This window comes from Micropterus salmoides, unplaced genomic scaffold (genome assembly GCF_014851395.1).
Source record: "Micropterus salmoides isolate LMB-PRFRI ecotype aquatic unplaced genomic scaffold, ASM1485139v1 Ms_hic_scaffold_4556, whole genome shotgun sequence".
NCBI lineage: Eukaryota > Metazoa > Chordata > Actinopteri > Centrarchiformes > Centrarchidae > Micropterus > Micropterus salmoides.
In genome coordinates, this window is record NW_024043991.1 from 1 (window position 1) to 13,299 (window position 13,299).

A 13,299-nucleotide genomic window follows, 5' to 3' on the forward strand; every position below is an offset into this window, starting at 1 on the left:
TAAACATCATCATATTATTTTGACTTAATCTCAGATGTTTAGCGAAGTTTGCAGTGTTGCCAAAGTATTTCACTGTCTGTGCACACAACACACCAGCATCATTATTACCTTCACAGCCAGACGTAACTGCTTTACAGTCAGCCATAGTCATATTCAATCACGGAAATGTAAAGGTCATTTGATAGGACTTTAAAAAAAAAGTTCATTGAAAGGGACTTGCTTCCACCGAAAGAGCCCTTTTCCCACTTTTCTCCACAACTAAAATTAGAAAGCACATGAACTACTTATACATCATTATAAGTCATTAACACAAAAATATCAAGTCGATGGAAAACTGATTTGAAATTGCACTCAGAGGCAAAATGACATGAAAGAAATAGCTTGTTGGCATAAAAGATGACACTTTCAGACTCTCATGCCGCTTCATTTGACCTTGCCTCGGGTCTTCAGCTGAGAGAGACTTTGTCTACCTGTAACAGACAACAAGGAACTTATAGAGTATTCACAGTATTTTAGTTCAGTTTCATAGTGATTCAAAATGCTTACAAGTACATTTATAATATATAAAAAAAACATTTGTACAGTGTGCCCAACAGACATACAGCAAGAAGAAAGTGGCTCATTTCTGATTTTGAAAGATTTAAGGCTTTGCTATAGAGAGGCAGGAGTAATATAACTACTCCATTTATAATCACTTATTAATGGATATAACTTGGATTAATTAATTGACTGAGAAAATTAAACAAAAAGACGCCTCTTTAAATTCATTTGGACAGTAATGAACATTACAAACATCATTTGACATGTCCATTTAAACATTTAATTTAAAATAATCTTAATTAAAGAACACACAGACATTTTCATTTTTACGAAGCGTTATGCAATTGCAAAATGTACCAAAACTTATATTGTTTATTTAATTAATATGTTTTCTTTTAAGACTAATAAATAAATCAATAATGTTATGCAGCTAAAAAAACGTCTAAAAAATGATTTGGCACACTGCAGTCTCCTACATAGCCATCGCTGTCACAATCCTGTCCTGAGCTGTCTGTGTTTATTATTTTGGCCATGCCTTCTCGGTGTTTTGATTTTGGTTCCATGTCTTTGTTCTTAGTCCAGTACTTAAGTTCATGTCTTTAGTGTTTACTCCTGGTCTTGTGTTCTCTGTTAGCTTTGTGTATTGGACTGGTTATGTTGGATCACCTGAACTCAGCAGTTCTTGTAAGTGTGCTCGCCTTGTGTTTATATTAAATTATCACTGAACTGTAACTTCCAGTCTCGTGTCCTGCATTTGGTCCTCCAACCTGCTCTGCTCACCCCACAACCCGTGACATCCAAGACATCACTCACTGTGATGAACCAGTGAGACTGCGGCCGTAGTGAAGCAGCGACCTGAAGTTCATCTTACTGGCTGGAGCCAGAGCGTGGAGGTGGAGGTGGGGGACAGATGAGAATGGAGGCAGGTGAAACCCCATCCTGCACAGATTCAATGAAAACAAACGGTGAAATGGTTTTGCAAATAAATGATTACAAACAAAACATTCACATTAAGGTGAAGCATCTCAGGAAAGTGACTTACCTGACGTCATCTAGGTCACTGACTTTATTCTTCTCCAGTATCCTCATTCCCATATCCACCATCCGCTCCACTGTCAACAAACACATTACATCAATATGGCCATGTCATTCAGCCTAAAAAACAACATTACACTCCATAAGGACAAGTCCATAAAGACACGCAGTATCTCAGGTACACCTTTGGTTTTCAATAAGGATTTTAGAAACTGAAATGTTGCCACGGAACTGCGACAAGCAAGAAAAGTACTGTTACCACAGTGTAAGAATACCCTGTTATAAGTAAAAGTCCTGCATTCACAAAGATGTATTAGCCTTAAATATACTTGCAAAAAGCAAAAGTACTCATCATGCAGAAAGGCCCATTTCAAAATAATATCACTAGATTATAATACATTAATGTGTAGCCTAAATCACTTTAATGTTGCAGCTGGAAAAGGTGGGCTAATTTCTACTACTCTACATACAGCTGGGTATCTTAAACCACAATAAGGCACCTACAATAGTGGAGTAAAAAGTACAATATTGCTTCCAAAAAGTAGTGGAGTAGAAATAGAAAGTTTTAAAGTATAATAAAATAATACTCAAATGAAATACAAATGTACTTAAGTGCAGTACTTGGATAAATGTAAGCTACTTATATTCCACCATTGGATATTGAGTTATTAGAAAATTAAGTGGATAGTTATAAAGTTTATCTGTGTTTAAAGAGAGCTCAGAGTTCAGGTTATTCCCCCAGGACAGTTTACTCATATGACTGTATGCATTATCAGACAACGAATGGCGTCATGGTGTAAAGTAAGACACATCCAGGCTTTGTTCACATATGATTTACAGTAACATCAAGACAGACCAAATCCCTGCTTTAAGTGCGGGTCTCCCTCACCTAGAGGTAGGTCGTCCTCCTGGAGACGTTTGCAGTTGTCGATGTGCGTCCTGGTGACAACGAGTGGTGTGTGGCGCCAGGCTTCATGTCACGAAAACAAAGTAGCTCGTCATTCTGTCAAGACAGAGGAAGAGACATGTCAGGAGTCCATTGATGAACTCTTAAAACAAGCAGTCAGTACTTACGCTGAGCAGGATTTCTGTGTCAGCCTGGCTGTTCGCTATTTGGCAGAAAGGACAATATTTGCTCCCAGAAGAGTCCTGCGTCCCCATTTCTGTTTTGAAAGTTGTCTTTGGTAGGCTATGAGCTCACCAATGTAACCTTGTTTCTGAATCACATCTGGGCGTGTCTGTGGTCGGGGGTCAGGAGCACAACCTGCCGGTGACAGAGCTCATCGGGTCGCTGCGTTCACGGACCGCCTGTATTCCTGTTTCAAATGACTTCATCGCATCAAGTAGCCACGTGTCAACCATGACAACCTACTCAGCGGCATCTGGTGGAAACTATACACTACTCAAGTACAAAAAGCCCATTTCTGTCGCCCGGCTAGCTCAGTCGGTAGAGCATGAGACTCTTAATCTCAGGGTCGTGGGTTCGAGCCCCACGTTGGGCGTGTTTCTATTGGTGCAGCATTAGCATGGGTGCTACACAATTGCTCCCATTCTAGGATGGGTTATATCCATAATGAAGAGGCCCAAATTGGGCATTCTGGGATGTTTGGCCCATACAATATTTGTATCTCACAATAAAGTTAATTATCAACTAGCTTACTATCTTCTTCCTTACTAAATAAGAGTTAATTAGCTAACCACATGGAATTATAGGTTGAGTGAGAATTTTAGGGCCAACTAGCTTATTATCTAGAGCAATAGCCTTACTAAATGAATTGACAGATCACTATTACATGGGGTACAGGTTGTGTGTGAATGTTAGGGCTGCCAGCCAGGACTACATTGCCCGGCTAGCTCAGTCGGTAGAGCATGAGACTCTTAATCTCAGGGTCGTGGGTTCGAGCCCCACGTTGGGCGTGTTCCTATTGGTGCAGCATTAGCAAGGCCCTGGACCCCCTAACTGCTCCATGGGTGCTACACCATTGCTCCCATTCCAAATTAGCTAATCTCATTGGATTGCAGATTCATTCTAGGATGGGTTAAATGCATATATATATATATATATATATATCATATCAGATGAATGATACAAATTGTAATCAAATTTGTACTATTTTAGGTGAAGACATTTTACCAATCCCTTCATGAAATTCACAAACTACCCAGCAGTATCTTGTCTAAAGTTATTAAATTAGCCCCACATTTAATAGCTGCAACATTAAAGTGATGTACACATTAATGCATCCAATAATTTTAATCCAATTATAGAATATGCATTACTCTCAAACGGGCCACTTTGAATGATGAGTACTTTTACATTTGGTACTTTAGGTAAAGTTTGATGTTAATACTCTTACTTTAGTAGATCTAAGTTTCTTTCATCGTTCAATGAACATATGTAGTCTACAATTAAAACGTAAAAGTCCATCCATCCATCTTCATCTGCTTAACTGGGGTCGGGACGCGGGGTAAAACCTAAAAGTGTTCATTAAATTATTATCTGGGAAATACACTTAATCACATTCCTGCCAAACATTAACGCTAGATTATTAGATTAATACCACGCTCTCATGTGTTAAATGTGAAGATACAACCAGTTAGCTTAGTTTAGCACAAAGAGTGGAAACAGGGGAAACAGCTAGAATGCCTCTGTCCAAATCTAACAAAATCTTTTAAACTAGCACCTCCAAAGCTTACTGATTGCAAATAGTCAGCAACATGTCGCTTTACACTTAGATTTTTGAATGGATTAAACACAGAAGACATAACATGTCAATCAGGGACAGAAATGAGATAATAAACCATTCCTTTAAACTCACATTTAATGATACAACTAACAGTCCAGTAACACTCTCTGATTTGTAGTTTTTACCAAAAAGAACCCTCAAATCTTAAAATATCCCCAAATATATTCCCAAAGATTAATTACCAGCCGGGCAAAGTGGGACCCAACATTTTAGATGCCCCAAAGCGCCCACTTTCTCCATGTGGCAATAACTTAATTCATTCAGTTTATCACAAATCATCACACAAAAAACATGGAGACAGGTATTATTGGAGTACAGAAAGTACACTGGTATGTTTTGGGTTGAAATGGATTTGGGGTGATTAATATGGGGTACAAAACTGTATTAACTGTAAAAATTTAATGCGTGAGTACCTTTTTATACAGTCTATGGTGAGTACATGCTGCAGGATGTCTGTCTTTGCAACACCTTCTGCAGCAATAAACAGAAACCCTCTTCAATCCCAAAAGGGAAAAGCTTTACAGTAGTTAAGCACACGAATAAACACAATTCTGCAAAACAACCCGGAGCCACTGTGTTCAATTGAGTCAATCTATTGTTTTCTTAGATCACAGTTTGGGACTGCATGTTGCATGTGAACCCAAAACCAACCGAAAACACTACTGATCAGGCAGAACTCTCACCACAAATCCACGCACTTTAAAGAGGCGGTATTATGCTCATTTTCAGGGTCAAAATCTTAATTAGGGGTTGTACCAGAACAGGTTTACATGGTTTAATTTTTAAAAAACACCATATTTTTCTCATACTGTACATTGCTGCAGCTCCTCTTTTCACCCTATGTGTTGTACGCGCCGCTCTTGAGCTACAGAGTGATGCATCTTACTTATACAAAATCTTTGTTGGGAGTTGCACATGCGCAGTTTCCAGGTAAGAACTACTAGCCAATCAGAAGCAGAGAAGGGCGGGTCGTAAGAAACAAGGTAGTGTGATCCAAATCAAAGCTGCTTCAGACTGCGACCGTAACCTAGCAGATGATATAAGTTACTCACAAGTCCACAACCACACAACATTATTGTTCCACATCTTACCGTCAGGACTAAACGTTGAACTGTTGCCGGTGTTCTGACGATCTATGCTGCCTTGCCCAAAAATGCTACCATAGCGCGAATCGATAGACTCGACTCTACTCGGCCCTGCTCCGTTTTCCATTGCAGATAGTACCCAGAGATAGTACGTAGCTTCGTCATAGCGACGCCACACACAATTGCCGCGACGTAATTTTCAATGCGACACACACTCTCTTAAAATATATCTACGGTTAAAACGTTTCAATATTACTAAGAATGTAAAGACAAATAAGCAGTATGAAAACCTTCCAGCTGTGTTTTCCTCTGCTGTTGTTGCTGCAGCGGTCTGTGTGACGGCGGGAGCAGAGGGCTCTGTGAGCGGGCGGCTGGCCGGCCTCACGCGCTCCTCCCACGAGTTGGCACAGGTAACCAGTAACCAGTTTTATCCCATCGATTTTCGTCTGAGCTTTTAAAAACAGTATCACAAATGACAGTGTCCTCCAGCCCACTTGATGTAATACCTACAAATTTTTACTGAAAGTAATGGATTCTGTTGGCCCCCATTTGATCTGTTTTCAACAGCTCCCTATCTACTGGTTGTGTCCCTGATTATTTTAAAACAGCTTGCGTGAACCCACTTTTAAAGAAACCTGGTTTAGATCCCTCCCTCCATCAAAATTTTAGACCAATTTCAAAACTGCCTTTTATTGCAAAGATTCTAGAAAGAATTGTGTCCAAACAGCTGCTCACTGTACTGGAAAATAACAAAATATTTGAAAAGTTTCAGTCTGGTTTCAGGAAGTACCACAGCACTGAGACTGCCCTGCTTAAAGTCACCAATGACCTTTTAATGTCTGCTGATGAAGGCATGTGCTCAGTCCTTGTACTCCTAGACCTTAGCGCTGCTTTTGACACCATTGATCACAACATCATGTTAGACAGACTGAGGCACTGGGTGGGGATCTCTGGTACTGCCCTAGAATGGTTTTCATCCTACCTGTCAATAGGAAGTTTTGCGTGTCTGTAAACACTATGTCTCCTCATTCTGTCCAGTTAAATATGGTGTACCTCAGGGGTCGTCTTAGGACCCATTTTGTTTTCCTTGTATCTGCTTCCCCTTGGACATATTATCCATAAACATGGCATTTCTTTTCATATTTATGCTGATGACACACAAATATACTTGCCTGTCAGATCCACAGACCCTGGAATGCTGAGTTCACTTAACAACTGCCTTTGTGTTAGAGTTAAAAAATGGATGTCAAATAATTTCCTCCAGCTGAACTCAGACAAAACAGAAATCCTGGTCATCGGGTCCCAGCAGATGGCAAATCAAATACTGCCATCTGCTGGTTCCCTAGTAAATCACATTAAGCCTGTGGCAAAGAACCTTGGTGTTTGGTTTGATAGTAATTTAAATTTCGAGCAGCACACCACAAAGCTTGTTCAATCATGTTTTTATCAACTTAGAAATATAGCAAAAATTCTATCTATGTTAACTTTTAAGGACACCGAGACCATTTTACACGCCTTCGTCTCATCACGCCTGGATATTGCAACAGCCTTTTCACCTGTTTAACCCAAAAATCTATTGATCGACTCCAGACTGTCCAGAACTCAGCTGCCAGGCTTTTAACCAGAACAAAGAAATATGACCACATTACTCCTATTTTAGCTTCATTACAATGGCTCCCAGTATGTTTTAGAATTGACTTTAAAATTTATTGATCACTTTTAAAGCTCTTCATGGCCTCTCGCCTTGTTATTTTCTGACCTTTTAGTCCCATACGCACCAGCAGGTACCTTGAGATTCTCGGGCAGAGGTCTGTTGTCTGTTCCAGAGTCTCGACTGAAAACTAAGGGGACAGAGCGTTTGCTGTCAGGGCCCCGAGGCTCTGGAACAGCCTGCCCGAGGAAATCAGGTCGGCTGAGTCAGTGAACTCTTTTAAGTCCCTTCTTAAAATACTTTTATAGGAGAGCCTTTCCCAATGTTATTTGACTTTATTTTCCCTTTTATTTTATTCTACTTTACTTATTTTTTATTTATCTTAAACGTGTATTTTAGTCTTTTCAATGTTTTCTTGCTTTTATCTTGTATTGTTTCTGTATTATTGTTTTTTGGGTATTATTGTCTTTACACTTGTTAAAGCACTTTGTAACTTGTTTTTGAAAAGTGCTCTACAAATAAAGATTATTATTTATATTATTTCTCACCTCAAAACTTCTCAGAAGTGGATTTAGTGATGAAATTCCAAACGAAAACTGTAAAATAAAAACTTTTTGTTGCTGGCCTCTGTCTGGTGCAGCGATGATGATGCAGTGAAGAGTGATATTCTCTCTGACCATCAGCAGTCATGTGTCATGTTATGTTATATGTTAGCATGTCATGTTTTCACGTTACATTTTAGTATCCCTCAGCTCGCTTGGAACCTCGATGGAGGTGAGGTGATACGAAGAAAAGTACCTGGAAGCAGGTACACATTTTTACAATGGAAAACCAAACAAAGGCGAGTCCAGCCAAAGGGCCTCCGCTCAGACTAGCTTGGTTTGAGGGCGTGCCTGACCCCGCTAGCCGCTTGCCAAGCTTTATGACGCGTTTTCATTGTGACATCACAGTGAAGGAAGGGAAATGGCTGGACTACAAACGAGTTGTTTTCAAGCGGTTCAGAGCAGAGCTTTCTGTGGGAGATGGGAATTCCCTTTGGGCTGGACTTTGGGCTTTTTCACTTTGCAAACCTGTTACATGCACAAAAAGAGATATTACTCAATAAAGGAGAGGGGAGCTAAAAACCATAATACCACCACTTTAACTTAAGCAGTTCCAATAAGTGTGGCTCACAGTCCCAAACAGAGCAACGTTGTGCCTCAGTTTTTAGATTTTTATATTTCAAAACCCTACCAGTGACGTAACCACTCGTCACAACTATCCCGACTTACAGTGCGAGGTGCACTTGATTACTATCACAATATACACCGGTTTTGCATAAGACTCGCGCCTTTCTATTGCGGCACCCCCTGACATTTTGTGCCCTAGGCAACCGCCTACGCCATGGGCCAGACCTGTCACGGTTTTGTGGTGAAGGCAGGGTTGAGCAGGTTGGAGGACCCAGAGGGATCACTGGGGTAACAGACATGACAAGGGTTACCGAATACTAGACGAAAGACAAGACAGACCCCCAAAACCCAACAGACTAAAATAACGCTAACTAAACACAAAAGTGCAAAACACCGCAAGGCAGACAGGCAGAGTGTGACAGTACCCCCCCCTCAAAAGGACGGCCCCTGACGTCCTAAAACGAACATCACAAAAAAACCCCAAACAGGTCAAGCCGGCCCAGGGTGGCGGAGGGAGGCCAGGTGGAGGCCAGAAAAACAAACCAAAAGTCTCAAAGGGCCAAATACCGGCAGGGCAAGGCAGTTCAGGAGGCCGACCAAGGCGGCCAGAGGTGAAGTTCAGGGGCATACCCGGAGGCATACCCGGAGGTCGACACAACAGACAAGGAGGGCAAAACAGTTCAGGTGGTGTCCCGCGGGATGACCCATGAGTCCAGGCAGACCAGGCGGAAACAGAGTTCGGGAGGCCGTACCAGAGGACGACCCAACAGGCCGGGCAGAACAGGGGGGCCACAGAGTTCGGGAGGCCATCCCGGAGGACGACCCAACAGGCCGGGCAGAACAGGGGGGCCACAATGTTCGGGAGGTCGCCCAGGGGACGACCCAACAGGCTGGGCAGATCACTGGGGTAACAGACATGATAAGGGTTACCGAATACTAGACGAAAGCAAGACAGACCCCTAAAACCCAACAGACCAAAATAATGCTAACTAAACACAAAAGTGCAAACACTGCAAGGCACAGGCAGAGTGTGACAAGACCTGTTGTGAGGTTGTCACTGCTCTAGTTTCCCTAATTGGTAGACACCACTCACCACCAAATCTGAGTGTTATTTTAAAAGCATCTTCTCCACATGGCTCATTCTGGTTCAAGATTCAAAGAATGACCGCTGGTATAGTCCAAACCATGGTTTTGGGAGCTGCTGCCTCAAACAGACCACATTCAGCTTTCTAAGGATGGTCTACTGGTGGAGGACTATGCTTTAGGCGCTTTCGGAGACATTTTGCCTGCAAAGAGAAAAACATAAACTTAGATGGGAGCATAAAAATGGTCAAGATCAAAGGAAAGTCACTGTATCTGTTTCAGTTTCTACTTCTACATCCAATGTCCACCATTTGTCTAATGATTAACTTATGAAAGGACAAGTACAATATGTGCAAATTTCACAGCCATTGGATAACACTGTTACATTCCTTGTAAAAGAGAATGAATAAAGAAAATCAATGAAATAAGGAGTAAGAAAGAGGGAATTTCTAGTCTTCAGCACTCACAGTTACAAAACGTTCGCCCCCTGGAATGAACTTATACTGCATGTACTTTGAGATTTGGCTGGCGGGCGAGCACATGGAGGTGGAGGTGATCAACTGAAGTGAAGGGAGGTTGGTGGAACCCCAGACTGTGGAGGAAAACACATAAATGCTGTGTTCAGCACCCTAAAAGCAGGTCAAAGTTCAGAGTTTAAGATATTGTGAGTATGTATTCACACCTCTCACTCCATTTTTAGCTACAACCAGTCTGCGCTAGTTTTGAGCTTAAAGGCACATCATACATTTTAAACAATTATTCTTTGATCATTACTTACAGGAAAAGTTTGACATTTTGGGAGAGACACTTATTCACTTCTCAGGGAGAGTTAGAGGAGAAGGAAGGTACACTTAGCTTAGCATAAAGACTGGAAACAGGGGTAAACAGCTAGCCTAATGGTAACAAATCCATCTACCGGCACCTCTAAACGTCACTTTATTAACATGCTATAACTTGTTTGTTTGATCTGAATTAAAAGAGTGTTAAAATAACAATCTGCTTTTTGATGGGGGTTACTTGGTGGATGATTTTTTTTGGCTCTTAGCCATAAAATAGTCCGGTACGTAACAATTGTCAATGTGCACTTTGTACGTATTAAAGCTGTTTCCTCCTATTTCTACTCTTTGTTAAGATATAAGCAAAGCTAACCAGCTGCTGGCTGTAGCTTTTTTTAAAGGACAGACATGGGAGTGGTATCAATCTTCTCATCTAACTCTCCACTAGAAAGCGAATAAGCGTATTTCCCAAAATATCAACTATTCTTTTAAACCTTTGTGTTTAGGGTTAAAAGAAAAGAAGAAAACCAAGCACACACTTATCTCTCTACCTTATGTCCTTCTTGTTAGTGAACCCTTGGTCTTGTAGTATAGCTTTCCCCATCTCAGCCATTTGTTTAACTGTTGGGGATATGACTCAGTTATTTTTAAGACCTGTCTTGATAAAACAAATGAGGCTGCTGAAATATCACCTCATTAAACTGAAGCAGCTGAACAAGTGCAATAGTAATACTGGCCTACTAGCAGTAGTTCAGTCATAGCATTGTTATAGTAGTAGATAAGTAGTTTCAGAAGCAGCAGTAATATTCCTAGTTTTAGTAGTACCCTATCGTAAAAGCAGCAGTATGTGTATTAGCAGCATATATAATATTTATAACTGACCGAAGTTGACGTGTCCCCTGTGCAGTGAGTAGCAGCTGTGTATGTGCTGTGTGGGAATAACCAGTAATGTGGGGAGCAGCAGGATTAATGTCCCTGAAACACACCAGCTCCTTGTTCTGTTGGAGGGGATAAAGATGTAGATGAATAGAGTTGATAACCTAGAGGCCAGTGAATGCAGTGTTGTTACTGTAGGCCTACGTGTTCAATCTGTAACAGTTGTGTGGAGTAGGATAGAGCGGGTACTGTCCAATGTTGTGGTGCTATTACAGTTTTTCTCGATTTTTGACAATTGTCAAAACTCTAAGTACAATCCTCAGACCACATGGTACATTCAGCACACCACTCTATGTGACCTGCTAAAGGTCATTACTCAATCAAAAGAATTAACTGCATGTTTCAAATGTAAATAAATTCATCAATTAATAAGTCATTGTAATCAAAACAAAGGTTCCTTTATCATTGTTTAGACCAAGACAGTTACAATGCAGAGTTACAAAGACATCTTGTCAAATGACAGTTGTAAGAAATAAGATTGTTACATTATTTGGAAATAAGTTTGTATTTAACTTTGGAAATAGGTTTTTAACCAATCTGTTTAACAGTCACCTGGGGGCAACAGCAGTGATTAAAATATCAAAGAGTCACTCTCTTCCAATTGAAACTCTGCTGCCATGTAGATGAGATGTTACTGTAACACAGAAAATAGATGACACTATACAGTGATCGCGGGAACACCTTTTGCTATACATTTATTCTCTCTGCTATCTCAGGATGCTATTTGTCTGTGACTGACCATTTGTCTTCGTGCATATGTACTTGAGGGTATTTTAAGGAGAGAAATGCTAGAGTAGGGAGAGAACCGGATCTTTCTTTCCGTGGCCATGTACATAAAGGATTGATTCATCACACCTTTGACTCTTGATTCTTCTTTGGGACGAAATTTTCTTTCACACTGTGTACTCTGAAAGTGTGATAGTTTCCCACTTTGTAATATTGTCCTATTGCTAACATTGTATTTTTAGGCAGCTGAATAGTGTTGGTGTCAGCCATGGCACACAGTATACTTTCAACAAAAGATTCATTTGACGACACTGTGGACCGCCCAGATTAGGGTGTACTCTCCGACAAACCTTTGTCATACTTAGGTTGATAATGGTTGCCTGAGTCTCATTTGAGATTTCTCTGTATCTTTGCCTTTCCCTGGCTCTTCCTCGTCCTCTGTGCCCCCCTCTCCCTCTTCCCTCTCAAGATGCCCCCTTGCACTCTAATGCCCTTTATTCTTGCAGGAGCAGATTCTTGTCCTGTCTGTCTCCTGCATGCTCCATATTCCACAGCTGTAACATTGAGTCTTACCCTTGCAGTATATATGTTTTCGATAACTGATCTCAGCTAAATTGGACAGTAGAGCGTTTGATTGCTCTAAATTGTTCCTCCAACTAAATCTATCCATCTGACAACTTTTAGGATACCACATAACTATTATGTATCTTATAACTGTGTGACAGGTTATTGTGATTGTTGGTCACTGTATTTAGCATGTAAGGATTTACACAATGAACATATGTATAATTGCATTTGAAAGAAATATGATTCAATAGCAAACAAATGCAAAGTATTTTGATCTGCAAGGCTTACTCAGTGCATTTTGTGCTAAAGCTATTAAAATTGACATATAGTCATGTGAACAACTGACCTAATGTTCTTCTAAATAGTCATATAGTTTTACAAATTAATAGTCATTAGACAATTATTTGACAACCCAGCAGTTTTGAGAAAACTGTAAGGCACTTCTCTGCAGTCTATGGTGTATACAAGCTCAACTATCTGGGATGGAGACTTGCAATCTGTTCCAGCAATGTTACAGGCTATTTTATATTTTAATGGTATTTGTCTTATTTTAATAAGCCGGTCATGTGTCTGTCCCTGGCAGTATCATGAAGTGAGCTTTAGAGTCGCTTACCGGCACCTTTGTTTAAAAAGATCCCACCTTTTTTATGATTTCCGTTTCTTTGTCTTGTTCGTGAGCTATCAAACAGAAAATACAAGTTTCATCTTTTGAACTTGAGTCCGATTCGTTCCCTGACATCTTTCCGATATTTCTCATGACAAATGTCTCCGGAATCCCTTCCTCAGTTTGTTGCCGGTAAAACAACGACCCACTGAGCGTAAACCTGCCAAAGATCGTCTGTGTGTTGCGAAGAGAGGTTGCTCAATGCTTTTTCTAAATAAACCCTGTGGGTGTGGGAAGTGAGCAGTCACACAGGCATCTTCGACTGGCTTTTCAAATACCAAACATATTTAAAGGACATTTCAAGGAAAGAATTAACCCAT

At 40.6% G+C, this 13,299-nt stretch overlaps 2 non-coding genes and 2 pseudogenes across 2 annotated transcripts; 2 read left to right on the forward strand and 2 right to left on the reverse strand.

Annotated features, from left to right (window-relative positions):
* Positions 1–1,353: 1,353 nt before the first annotated feature.
* Positions 1,354–2,929, reverse strand: LOC119887954 (annotated as a pseudogene).
* Positions 2,930–3,004: 75 nt separating this feature from the next.
* Positions 3,005–3,077, forward strand: trnak-cuu. Its single transcript has one exon. It is a non-coding gene; the product is annotated as a tRNA-Lys (tRNA).
* A 342-nt stretch (positions 3,078–3,419) lies between these two features.
* trnak-cuu lies at positions 3,420–3,492 on the forward strand. The gene has a single exon. It is a non-coding gene; the product is annotated as a tRNA-Lys (tRNA).
* A 5,884-nt stretch (positions 3,493–9,376) lies between these two features.
* Positions 9,377–13,060, reverse strand: LOC119887953 (annotated as a pseudogene).
* Positions 13,061–13,299: the final 239 nt, after the last annotated feature.